Consider the following 13,265-nt stretch of genomic DNA (forward strand, 5'->3'; position numbering starts at 1 on the left):
TACAGCTTACCTTACAACCACTGAAACTTGTCATATCCCTATATTGTGACCACAGGATTTTGTGTCATTTTGTAAATCAACCTGATTTCTTGAGTCCAGTTTGTTACTCCAGCAGCATTACTTTGTCCAGTTCCCTTGTCTTTTTTTTTTTTTTGGCCATTTTTTAAAAATGTTAATTTTACTTTGGTATAGGGCTTCCCACGTAGCTCAGTGGGTAAAGAATCTGCCTGCAATGCAGGAGACCTGGGTTTGATTCCTAAGTGGGGAAGATCCCCTGGAGAAGAAAATGGCAACCCACTCCAGTATTCTTGCCTGGAGAATCCCATGGACAGAAGAGCCTGGCAAGCTACAGTCCATGGGGTCGCAAGAGTTGGACACTACTTAGCACTATCTTTCTTTCTTTACTTTGATATATTAGAAGCATCAATGCAAACTGTCTTAATTCCTTGATAGAGTAAAAAGATAAATGATATATATACTATTATTATCTTTGTTTTACATGAGGAAACTGAGATTCATAGAATTGAAGAAATTGCGGCTTCCCTAGCTCATTAGTAAAGAATCTGGCTGCCAGTTTGGGAGACACGGGTTCAATCCCTGGTCCAGGAAGATCCCACATGTTGCAGAGCAACTAAGCCCATGCATCACGACTATTGAAGCCCACACAGCCTAGAGCCCGTGTTCCACAACAACAGAAGCCACAGCAATAAGAAGTCTGTTGGAGAAGGCAATGGCACCCCACGCTAGTACTCTTGTCTGGAAAATCCCATGGACAGAGGAGCCTGGTAGGCTGCAGTCCATGAGGTCGCTAAGAGTCGGACACGACTGAGCGACTTCACTTTCACTTTTCACTTTTATGCGTTGGAGAAGGAAATGGCAACCCACTCCAGTGTTCTTGCCTGGAGAATCCCAGGGACAGGGGGGCCTGGTGGGCTGCCGTCTATGGGGTCTCACAGAGTCGGACACGACTGAAGCGACTTAGCAGCAGCAGCAGCACATAGCAACTAGAAAGTAGCCCCTACTCGCTACAACTAGAGAAAAAGCCCATGTGGCAACGAAGACCTAGTACAGCCAAAAATAGATAAATAATATTTTAAAAAAAGAATTGAAGACATTGCTTGAATCTCATAACTGGCAAGTGGGAGGGAAGAGGTTAAATCCAGGTCTGACTGATCCCACCCCTCATACTCCTTCCCTACCCTCGGTAACTCTGGAGATATTTATTACCCGGGAGTGGGAAAGCTGCCCAAGGTCTGCTGAATGGCCCGAGTGTGCTGCTTTCCCACAGTGCTTTGCTGCTTTATTCTTTAGAAGTGCCTAATTTTTTCACTCAGCAAAACCTCAAATCTTACTCCAAACAACTGGCTTCCAAAGAATTGGCTATTTTCCCTGTTTTAAATGTTGGGGAGAGAAACTCAACTAGCTATTTTTCTTTTTAACTCCAGGACTTTATGAAAACAAAAGTAATCATATTACGATGTCAAAAATAAATTTTAAATGTGCAAATGTTGGGGAAGACACCTCCTGTCTGGGAGAATCGAAAGGAATTTAAAGAGACTCCCATGTGTTCTTTGTGTGAAATGCAGTGGCCACAGTTCAGATTAAGATGTTAACAGGACATTAATAAGAATAAGCTGGGGATAAACACAGGATTGTGAAATAGGTCCCTAAAGTCACGTAAGTGAGAAGGACAGTATGTGATCGGGACTCTGCACTGTCCTGTCCCTATTATCAGGGCTGACCCCACAGAGACAGATTCCTCCCTGGTATTGCTGCTACTGAGTCAACTGCAGTACCTTATCAGCTCCCAGCTCTGAGCCAGGTTTTTCAGCTGAGCAGAGGCACTAGTTTGTGTCCTTAAGAGCTCCTGGATGGTTGATGAATTTGGTGACAATGAGCAAAACTTATGCCCAAGAAACTATTAGAATTCATCTTAATGGGCAGGTTAAGTTTCAGGGCTGAATGAAGTGATGCTGGACTATGGTAAAGTCTTATAGTGGACAACGTGGTAAAATCAATGTGGACGACAGTCAAGTCTTACACTGATAGAGTTTGCAGAAACCTCAAAGGTAATAGTCTATACCTTCATTTTATATAAGAAGTTTCCAGGGAGGCTAAGAGAGGAAGGCTTGACCCAGGGCCATTGCAGTTAATTCATTGTCATAATTATGGCTGCTTGTTAGGTAACAGATTTTGTGCCACACATTTGACATATTCAACCTGTTATCCAATTCATGACACTGTGATGAGGTAGTTGTCATTCCCATTTGGAGATGAGAAAACTAAAGCATCAAGTTGGGAATTGTTTGCCTGAGATCACACAGCTAGTAAGCTATATAGGAGAGATTTGAATACCAGCATGACTGACTGTGGGGCTTCCCTGGTGGCTCAGTGGTAAAGAATCCACCTGCCAATGCAGGAGCGTAGGAGATGCAGGTTCGATCCCTGGGTTGGGAAGATCCCCTGGAGGAGAGCATGGCAACCCACTCCAGTATTCTTGCCTGGAGAATTCCATGGACAGAGGAGCCTGGTGCATTACAGTCCATAGGGTCGCAAAGAGTCGGATATGACTGAAGCGACTTAGCATGCATGCATGCATAACTGACTTCAAAGTCCACCTTCCTTTAACCATTAACAACAGAGCTGGGAGTGGCATCCAGAGCCAGGTTCACGGTTGGTAATGCTTTTCACTCAGGTAAACTTTGAGTATATTCAGTGATTTATTCGCTTTTTTATTTTTCTGAGGACCCACTATGACCAGATCTTAGGCTAGACCCTAAGGATATCAACAGTTAATAAGTGCAGATTCTCAATCTCCTGGATCTTAAAGTATAATGGAGTGATTGACACTTGAACAGGAAAATTACAGTAGAGCATGCTAAGTGTTATTATGGAGATATAAACAAGGGCTGTAGGAGATCAAGATAGAGCAAATAGTTTTGCCTGGAAGGAATGAGGGGTGACCTCATAGAGATGGTGAAATGAGAGTTGGGTCATGACATATGACTGAGTTTTCCTATCAGAGAGGGGAAGAGATACGTTCCAGAAAAGAGGAACAGTGTGTGCAAAAGCCCCAAATTGTGAAAGACATCAGTATGTTGGGGTAAGAAGTTCAGGGCAGCTACGTGAGGTGAGGAGGCAGGAAATGAAGTCTGGGATCAGATTGTAAAGGGTGTTATGTCCTCCCATCTAGGAATTTTGTCTCAATACTCTAGGCAGTGGATCATCAACCTGGAGTCCTAAGCTGAAACATGTCTTGGATAGATATGCTTTTTGAGAAGATAACCCAAGGAGACATGGAGGACAGGGAGCAGCTATTTCAGTGGTCCTGCTGAAAACTGATGAGGACTTGAGCCCAAGACATTGTGGATAGAGAGGCAGGATGAATGAGGGGTATTAAGTTCCCGAGTTGAACTCCGAGGGGTATGATGACTGGTTTGTGGAGGGAGAGGAAAGGACATGTCTGAAGATGACCTTGAGACTTCTCGCTTTAGAGGTGGAGTGAAAATGATGCTCATAACTGGGACTGAACACCAAGGATGTAGAGCAGCTTTAGTAAAGCTCGGAAGAGAGGTGGCAGAAAGGGAATTCTCTTTCAAGCCTGCTGTTTTAAGCTTTTGCAAAAACACCCCACTGGAGATTCTGGGAGCATTTGGGAAGACAAATACCACTGTTGGGAGAGGAGATGGAGCTTGGGAAGGAGATCTTAGGATATCAATGGTACTTAACACTCTCAAATCTATTGAGCATCCCTTGGAAGATGTTCGGCACTGGAAAAGACAAAGCCCGAAGGTAGACCATGAGTGTATCCTGTGTTCCCTCTCAGACCCAGAATCTCTTAAGCAGAAAGGGCTCCTGCAGGGCAGGTTCTCAGGGCAGGTCACTCTGGTTTCCTCGAGTGGGATGTGGACCCATGCCTTCATTCCAAGCTGATGACAAAGTTGCCATTAATTTACAATTTTTTTCAAATAATTTTCTGAAATTATTAACTTAAAAACTATGTATTGAGAGCATAATGGCTGGTGGGGCATGGAGGGATGAGTCATATACAATCTCTGTCTTCAAGGTGTTTCTGTCTAATATTAGAGGGAACTAAACAGCAAATTAAGAAGCAAGTATGAAAGTGTTTTAGCAGGCCCCCTGACTTAATAGGTGGGAAATAATTTTCACTTAAGAAATGATATCCATAAGTATCTGAGAGAAGGGATAAAGATGGTTCTGAGGAAGAGGAGATTCCTAGATGTATCAGAGGTATGAGGGAAGGCTTCTTGGAAGAGGTAGGATATAGGCCTGAGGTGTGGGCAGAGTTGGAGCAGGCAGAAGTGGCCGTTGTCGGGGACCCAGACACATTGTCTGATAAGAAATTATGTGCACAGGTGGGACCAGCTGTTGAGAAAGATCCCAGACAAGGGCAGTGGCTCTGGTCCCACAGCAATAGAACACGAGAACTGAGACGCACCCCAGACACCGGGTTCACAGGGCTGAGCCACCAAAAGCAGGGCTAGTTCCCAAGAAGGGTCAGAGGGCTCCAGCGCCCCCATCCCTGCCCCCATCTTGACTCATTGTGGGACGAAGCTGTTTTAGTTCTTCATTTCCCTTGGTCAAACCAGGACGATTTGAATGCACCTGCCTCTCTTCCGTCCCCACCGCATGGTGAGGGTGGCCGTTGTGAGAGGCAGGGAGCGTTTCCTAATTGCGGTCCTGTGGCCGGAGCGCCACGTGAGGGCTCTTGGCGGTCTCACTCAAATGAGGTGGGGGCCGGCTGACTGCTCAGCCACACTTGGAGGACGCCTTGGTTATTCCTTCTCACTAGACCTCTGGTCTGGTTTTGAAGCTGCACATTTCAGAAGCTCGTTGTTGCCCTTTAAAAAAAGGTGAGGGGAGGAAGTGGGGGTGAGCGGTGAGAGGAGTTCCACCTGCCCAGTCACTGCCAGGTCTCTCAGTGGGTGCTCTGCATCTTGCTCTTGTGTCCCCACCAATGACCTCCCAGCACCCCCTCACCACCAAATCAGACACATTTGAGATGCAGAGCGAACGTGCTCATTGAAAAAAAGAAGAAAGATGGCAGGGGGTGGGGGGAAACAGTAAAAGCTACACAATATCACCATGCATCTGGAAGGATCTTAGGGTCCTTTCACACCGAGTGAATTTTTCTGGGAATGTTTACTTCATCGCTCAAGGGGTCACCCTCTTTTGCTGCAGGGACGCAGGACCTTGGCTTTTCCATTCAGAGCACAGTTCCTACCAGCCACACCTGCACGGTGACCAAGAAACCACAGAAGCCTGAGCCACCATCCCCAGGACGGTGAGACAGCTGGGGGTCAGTGTTTTACACACAGCAATTAGAGGTGCTGACCTGTTTGAATTCTTTTGGTCTCCAGGCCACCTGATGATGATGATGATAAGAATGATGATGAGAATAATGCCATCAATAACTCTCTGAAGTTGTGAGTCATACTGCTACAAAGCACTTTCACATTTATTGACTCATTTTCTCTCAACAGCACTGGAGATCCCAGTTGCCTTCATGGTATCCCCAAAAGATAAACTCCACCTCTAGCAAAGTGAACTTAAATGTGGATTCATCATTTAGAGCTGCACATGGTAGAACTTTTCAGATTTACATTGTGGTCTTGCCCTCACCATCTGGGTGACCTTGGACAAATCACTACACCCCTCCTAGACCTTAGCTTCTTCATATGTAAAATGTGTTAATAATAACAGTCTCAGAGGGCTATTGTAGGGATTTAAATGACTTCATGTAAATAGAAAAGGGCATTATAGCCTCTACAGCATTATGCAAATATTCATTACCATCTATACCAGGGTGAGCTATTTGCAAAAAAATGAATGTAAATATAGTTTTGAGAGGGCCAGCATGATGTGCCTGAGAGAGCACTTTACTTGGAATCAGAAGACACGGGTTCTATTTTGGCTTCTACACGTCAGGTGGTAGCCAAGAGTGTGGCTTTCAGACAGACAAACACAGCCATGCACGTGATGCACTTACCAGTAAAAAAAACGGCTACCACCATCCACCTGCCGCGTTGTCACCTGTAGTAGGTTGAAAAATGGCCCCAAAGGTGCCCATATCCTAATCCCAGACAACTGTGACTATGTTACCTTCCATGGTAAAAGGACTTTATAGGTGTGATTACATTAAGGATCTTGAGATAGGAAGGTTATCTTGGATTATCCAGATGGGTTTGATGTGAGCCCAAAGGTCTTTGTAAAAGGGATGTGGGAGAGTCAGAGTCAGACAGCTGGCTATGTGACAGTGGGAGCAGAAATTAGGGTAATGGTCTTTGAAGATGGAAGGGGAGACCAAAAAGTACGAATAGCCTCTAGAAGCTGTAAGGGGCAAGGAAACACCTTCTCCTATAGAGCTTCCCTGGTGGCTCAGAGGGTAAAGAATCTGCTTGCAATGCAGGAGACTTAGATTTGATCCCTGAGTCAGGAAGATTCCCCTGGAGAAGGGAACGGCTACTCACTTCAGCATTCTTGTCTGGCAATTCGGACAGAGAAGCCTAGCAGACAGAATCAGACATGACTGAGCAACTAACACTTTCACTTTCATAGAGCTTCCAGAAAGAACCTTCTCTGCTAACATCTTTGAATTTAAAGCCTAGAAAAACCAACTTTGGACTTCTGGCTTGCAGAACTGTAAGGGAACAGCTTTGTGTTGTTTTAAGCCATCTGTGATGGTAATTCATTATAGCAGCAAGAGGAAACTCATACACCACTTTTACCCTGAACTCCCCAGTTCATAAGCACTGGGCCTTCTGTGTTCTTTCTCCCAACCTGTACCTAGCATCTGAGTAAGCTAGTGGGCAGTGCGGAAGCATCCCTCCATCCACTTCCCATCTTGGATGGACCAGCGTGCTGCTCAGCCATTATTCAAATTGGAAACTGGTAAACTCCTTGACTCTGTACCTTGAATTAGCCAGAGATCTTCCTGGGGTGTGGTGTCTCAGGAAATACACCTTGATGGTGGGTAAGTCACTTAGCTCTCAGACAGTCTATTTTCTCATCTATCATTTGGGGATAAAATTTCCTTCCATGTCTACCTCAAAAGGTAGTTGGGAGACTTAACAGAAATGCTAGTAATGAAAGCTTTTGTGAACTATAAAATATTCAGCAAGTGCAAATTCTTACACCATCATCATCATTATTAAAAACAATGTTTTCCAGCTTAATCTCTTCTGCAATCAACATACATGTGACCAACACTCTGGTTCTAAAGAGGAAAAAGTTTTGGTAAGGGGAATATTCAGCTGGGAATTGGATTTTGGACATCTGGATTTCCCATGAACTTTCACTTTCAATATGGACCTAGAACTATTGGGAAAAAAATCAACAGATGTTTTGAGGACATTAAATATGGTTCGGTAATATTGCCCACTTGGAGATGATAAGGTGGGGCAAATTTCACTAGCCTTTCTCTTTGTTGAACTAAAAATAGAAATGACACTTTGTTAATCAGTAACAGGGTCGTCTGTAAACAGAAGCTTTTAAAACATCTTTCAGCCACAAGACTGCCAAGAGTGGAGAAGCTGAGTGTTACTGCAGAACTATGCTTGTGCATCTTGCCACCAAAAAATGGAAACCCCCACTAGTTATGAGCTCTTTCTCAAACATTAAAACCACAATTTACCTAAAACTCACCCTCGACCCTCAGATTGGTTTATGCACTACGACCTCAGTAACCTTCTCTGAGTAGATTAGGATCAGAAAATATCAAGCATTCGTCTGGTAAATTTGATTAGAGAGTAGAAAATGTTAGAATGCAAGGGGAAGGAGTTGGTGGAAAGGAAATAACATTTCTCAACCACTTAATTCAAGATGCAAGCTTATACTTTTCCATACATAGTATCTAATGTAATGCTCACTACAACCTCTGTATGTAGCTGTTATCCTCATTTTACAGGTGTGGAAGGTTGGGGTCAGGAAGATTAAATAACGTTATAGAACATCACAGTTGAATGTGGTAGAGCTGGCTTTTCAGACCACTTCTAGTTCATCCCTTTACAAAAGAAGGAACAGCAGAGGACTGATTGCCCTGAAATCATGTATTTACTTACTTTGTGCCCCTACAAGTTCTAAAATTTAGGTTCACTAACAGGTTTTCACTCTCCCCTTTGAAACTACCTCTGAGCTCTTTAAGTCCTTACAAACCCAAGAGAACTAAGTAACAACACTCCAGGACCTTCTTCCTTGAACCACCCCAGATTTGATACTTAAAGGTGTATTACCTGGGCTTCTGAGTGTGTTGAGGCATGGGACTTTCCCATAAGAGGTGCAAGTTCCTTCCTTGACTCTTTGTGATGGTTCAGTACCCACTGGAAGTGTCAAGCAGAAGTTTTGTAAGATTTTTTCCCTGTGCCCAATGCAAGGAGTGAAAAGCTGTATATTGGCTTTGAAGCCACAGTTCTGGAGGTCAAGGCCCAAGTTGGCTATTGTCTCAAGGTGCAATTATGGGCCAAACAGGAGTGGGCTAGGTAACTTCTCCTAGTGGGAATTTCTCATTTCTGAGAGATTGGTTTGATTGGATTGGTTGAAGTCCGAAATATATGCTAGTGAGGGAAGTTCTAAATGGATTTTGGCTTTGGCAGTGAAATAGAAAATCTTATTTGCTCATGGATAATTCAAAACCATCCACACCCCTTCCCAAGTGGGTGCATCTCATGTTAATTTGAGAGTGATGATCCACTGAAACGCTATAAAGCTGTGATCAGCTGCGGTGGTACCAAGTTTGTAGAACTAAAGGCAGAGAGAAAGTTGGTTAGGGGCAGCGGGCAAGTGGAGCAGGCTCTTAGGGAACAAAGATAGGATATAAGTGGACAGGAAACTAGAGCAGGTTAGGGACTCTGTTATCTCATGAGGTGGTGCAGTCCAGTGCCAGGCTCTAGAAAGCATAAGATCTGGACCATGTGCTCCTTCAGTTCAATTCAGTTCAGTTCAGTTGCTCAGTCGTGTCCAACTCTTTGCGACCCCATGAATCGCAGCATGCCAGGCCTCCCTGTCCATCACCACCTCCCGGAGTTCACTCAAACTCAAGTGCTCCTTAGACCTGCCCAAGTCATTCAGACTCTTTCGATATCATTTTCCTCAACTGAAAGAGGGATAATTATGTCTTCCCAGCTGCCTCACAAAGCTGTTGTAAAGACTAAAATGAAATGGTGTATGTGAACTTTCTCAGAAGAATGTGGAGTGAGCGTTTTATGTATATAAAATAAATATTATAGATTTTAGAGCCTTCTCTGTTGGTGCTGTGGAGAAATGATTCTTAATCCTATTTTCCTATTTGGGGAACCCAGGTCTGAGGTGTTATGATCTTCCTAACAGCATGTATGTGATGGAACCAGGGCACATTGCTATTAACTGGGGGAGAAAGGAGCACAGGTGAGGGTTTTTCTGGGTGCTGGAGATGAACGGGCAGTAATCAGATTCAGTGGTAGGATGGAGGAAGGGGCATGTGCCAATCGCTATGGTTACAACAAAGCACTGTGAAATTCAGGGATTTCAGCTGTGGGTGAGGTGTTTGGGAGGGGCTGAGCTAGGGGGTTCTAGCTCAGGAGCTCTAGTGTGGTTTCAGACAGAAGCTAGAGCTGGAAGAGTGGGGAGGGGGTATAGGAGGAGCTGGGAGCAGACCAGGCATCTCTCAGGACCCCTCCACGTGGTCTCTCTGTGAGAGGACCACACAGCGTGGCAGCTTCAGGGCAGTTGGACTGCTTCCTTGGCAACTCAGTACTCCACATGAACAAGGAGGAAACAGCACTGTTACCTTGAGCAATGTAGCTTCAGAAATCATACTTTGTCACTTATAGGGTATTGAAATGATGACCATCCAGTCTTAACCCTACTCAGATTCAAAAGAAGGCTTAGACCCCACATTCCAATGAGAGGCATGGCACGTTTCCTGAAGAGCATGTGGTATGGGAGAGACTGTTGCAGTCAATCTTCAAAAACGTGCAGTCTGCCAAGGAAGGAAATCCCACAACACTATCAGAAGGAAGATTAAAGGTCTTGAAACCTGGGAGAAAAATCAGTTACTTCTACACTGAGGGCGTTGACTATAAAACAGCCTCTTTTTTTGACAGATAAGTCCCTTCATGAAGAGGAACTGAAGAAATATCAACAATATCTTATCATGTAGCCAAGAAGTGTGTTAAACTAGAAGCAGGATTGGGGTATTATTAGGGAAGGTCCTGAAATTATATCTGGGCACATCAATTAGCTTGTTGAGAAGCTCACAGAGAAGATATTTATGGAAGCAAACAGAAAGAACTCTTTACAAATGCCCAGATCACAACTTACAAACTCAGTTTCTTCTTTTTTTTTTAATTGAAGTATACTTGATCTGCAACATTGTGCCAGCCTCTGCTGTACAGCAAAGTGACTCAGTTAAACATATATACACATTCTTTTTTCATATTCTTTTCCATTGCGATTTATCACAGGATATTGACTATAGTTCCCTATGCTATATAATGGGGACCTTTACTGTTTATCCATTCTAAATGTAATAGCTTGCATCTTGTGTGTGTGTTCATGCTTAGTCGTGTCTGACTCTTTGAGATCCCATGGACTGTAGCTCGCCAGTCTCCTCTGTCCGTGGGACTCTCCAGGCAAGGATACTGGAGTGGGTTGCCATTTCCTACTCAAGGGGATCTTCCCAACCCAGGGATCAAACCTGTGTCTCCTGTATTAGCAGGGGGTTTCTTTTACCACTGAGTCACCTGGGAAGCCCAATTCGCATCTACCAACCCAGCAACCTGAAACTCCCAGTTCGTCCCTCTCCATCCTCCTCTCCCCTTGGCAACCACAAGGCTGTTCTATGTCTATGCACACTCAATTTCTTGTGTGAAAGCCTTGGCAAGCTCAGGTTTTCTATATGATTTAATTATCTGGGAACATCTTTATCTTGCCTCTGGCTTAGCTGGAAGTTGACGGATTCTGGATAGAAATCAAAGACCCTTTCCCATCCAATTAGCCCTCAATAAAACTATTGTTGAAAAAGAAACATTAATGCATCTATTAAGTAACTCTTGATTTAATTAATTTTGTTTGCTTATTTATTTTCAACTATTTCACCTTGTGCAGAGTACCATAATATCTCCTGGAGTTAGCAGACATGAGGAGAGTGTCCTGTCCTCAACAGCCAAGAATTTCCCATTCCCTAGAAAAGAGGTGAGAGGAGCAGGGAGCCAAATGTGGCTTGAGAATGGAAGCCCAGGCCCAGATTTCGCAGGACTGAGGGTACTGTGCGAGAGACTGTTGAAATGCTGCTTATGAAAACGGCCTGGTTTAAACCCTGCCTCAAGCAAATGGCTATTGGTGAGAATTCTTGGGTTTCAGGAGTTAAAAGAAACAAAGTATATGAAACACTTGGCATGCAGACAGCATTCAGAAGAGTGCACTCTTGTTATTAGGCTGTGTGTTTTTATTATCATTTAATCCTAACATTGAAGTATGAATAATGACTTCCTGTTTACAAATCACTTTGGTATTTTTCATCTCATTTAACTATCAAAAATCTCACCATTCAGGCAATCTGATTTTGCCCCCCTCCTCCAGTTTTACAGATTGGCACACTGGTATTCAGGGAGGTTAAGCAACTTACCTGGGATCTCCTGGCTGATAATTGGCAGAACTGGGATGCGGAACCAGGATCCATCCCCAAAACCGCCCTTTTCCACCCTGCTGTGTTGTTTCCTAAATTGCCAAGTGACCTTGTGTAAGCATTCTATGTCCTGTCCCCCGATCTGGGCTTCGATTTCTACATCTGCAAAGTGAGAGGGATTAAATCATGCCTGAGGTCCCCTCCAGGTCCCAGTGTCTCTGATTAAAAGCATATGTTCAGGAATGGATCCTGTTTGCTGCTAAACTCCGAGACACACAAGGAGCCTGGACTAGGGGAGCTGGAGGCTGGAGCTGCGCCTAAACACAGGCTGGCTTGGCGTTCAGCTCTGTATCTGGCTGCCAAAAGGCCAGAATTCTCTAGAGAACTGGAGTTCAATCTGGCCAACTTGTGATGGCCTTAAGTTATCCTCTGACCTCGAACTTCTGATTATCTGAAGCTTATTTTTATAAAGGCTTAGGAATAGCCAGTCTGTCTCTCTGGAGACCTGCTTCCTTTCTTACTTCCATTATGCACTTCCAACAACGGGGAGTGGGAACTAGGAGTCAGGCAATCTGTCGGTAATTTTTGCCTGTGCTGCTGCCATTCTTGTAATTCTGGGCAAGCCACATCCAAAGCAGGATTATAAAAAAGAGTTCCTCCTATTGTAGAGCACATGGAACTCTGCTCAATGTTATGTGCCAGCCTGGTGTGGGAGGGAGGTTTGGGGGAGAATGGACACATGTATATGTATGGCTGAGCCCCTTCACTGTTCACCCGAAGCTATCACAAACAATGTTGTTAATTGGCTATACCCCAATACAAAATGTTTTTGGTGTTAAAAAAATAAAAATTAAATTTAAAAAATAAAAGAGTTCCCCTAGTCGGAGGGTTAGTGAAGCCATGTGGCTTCCTCTTGGGGAGGAAATGGAACACCTAAGTTATATGAAACTTATCAGATTTGCTAATAATAATGTCTGATATTCAAAGCTGGTCCACTTCAGTTCCTTAAAAAAAAAAAAATTAGCTTTCCTACTGTACTACAAAGGAAATAGGCAAGGAAAATGCTTTCTGTGTCTGTCCCCAAGAGCAGTTATAGGGTTCAAAGGTAATATCAGGTTTAAAGCATAATTCTCTTTCCTTCTGCATACCTCCTTCCCCATTTTTGATGGAATGTGAAGTGACTCAGGAAGTAAGTCTCTCAGAGCCATGCTGGAAGGAGTCTGTCTGCACTTTGACCCAGTGTTGCTTCTCCTGGGTCAAGCATCTTGCTCTGAATCTCACCCCTCATCTGGTTTCATTCTGCAGAGACTTGGGCAGGACATCCACCTGCTCCCAGGAGAAGGGCCTTCACACTCCACAAGGTTGGGAGTCCGTGTAAACTTAGGCTGAGGGGCCCTCTACAACCAGCCGCTCTGCCCTCTAAGTTAAGGAGTTGGTTTTGGTTTCATTTTACCAAAGACAAGGAAGAAAGAGCCATTTGATCCTTGCTCCACTTCCAGGGTAGAGACTGCTCAGAGCCCTCTCCCACAGCCCTCTGCGTGCTGCCAGCATCCCAAGGGAATAGAGAAAAGGGTGATTGCAAGAGCCTTGGGACAGCAGTTTCACAATTCGCCATGGGGCCACAGGGCCGCTTGAAAGGGAT

Source organism: Bubalus bubalis, chromosome 1 (genome assembly GCF_019923935.1).
Source record: "Bubalus bubalis isolate 160015118507 breed Murrah chromosome 1, NDDB_SH_1, whole genome shotgun sequence".
Classification (NCBI taxonomy): domain Eukaryota; kingdom Metazoa; phylum Chordata; class Mammalia; order Artiodactyla; family Bovidae; genus Bubalus; species Bubalus bubalis.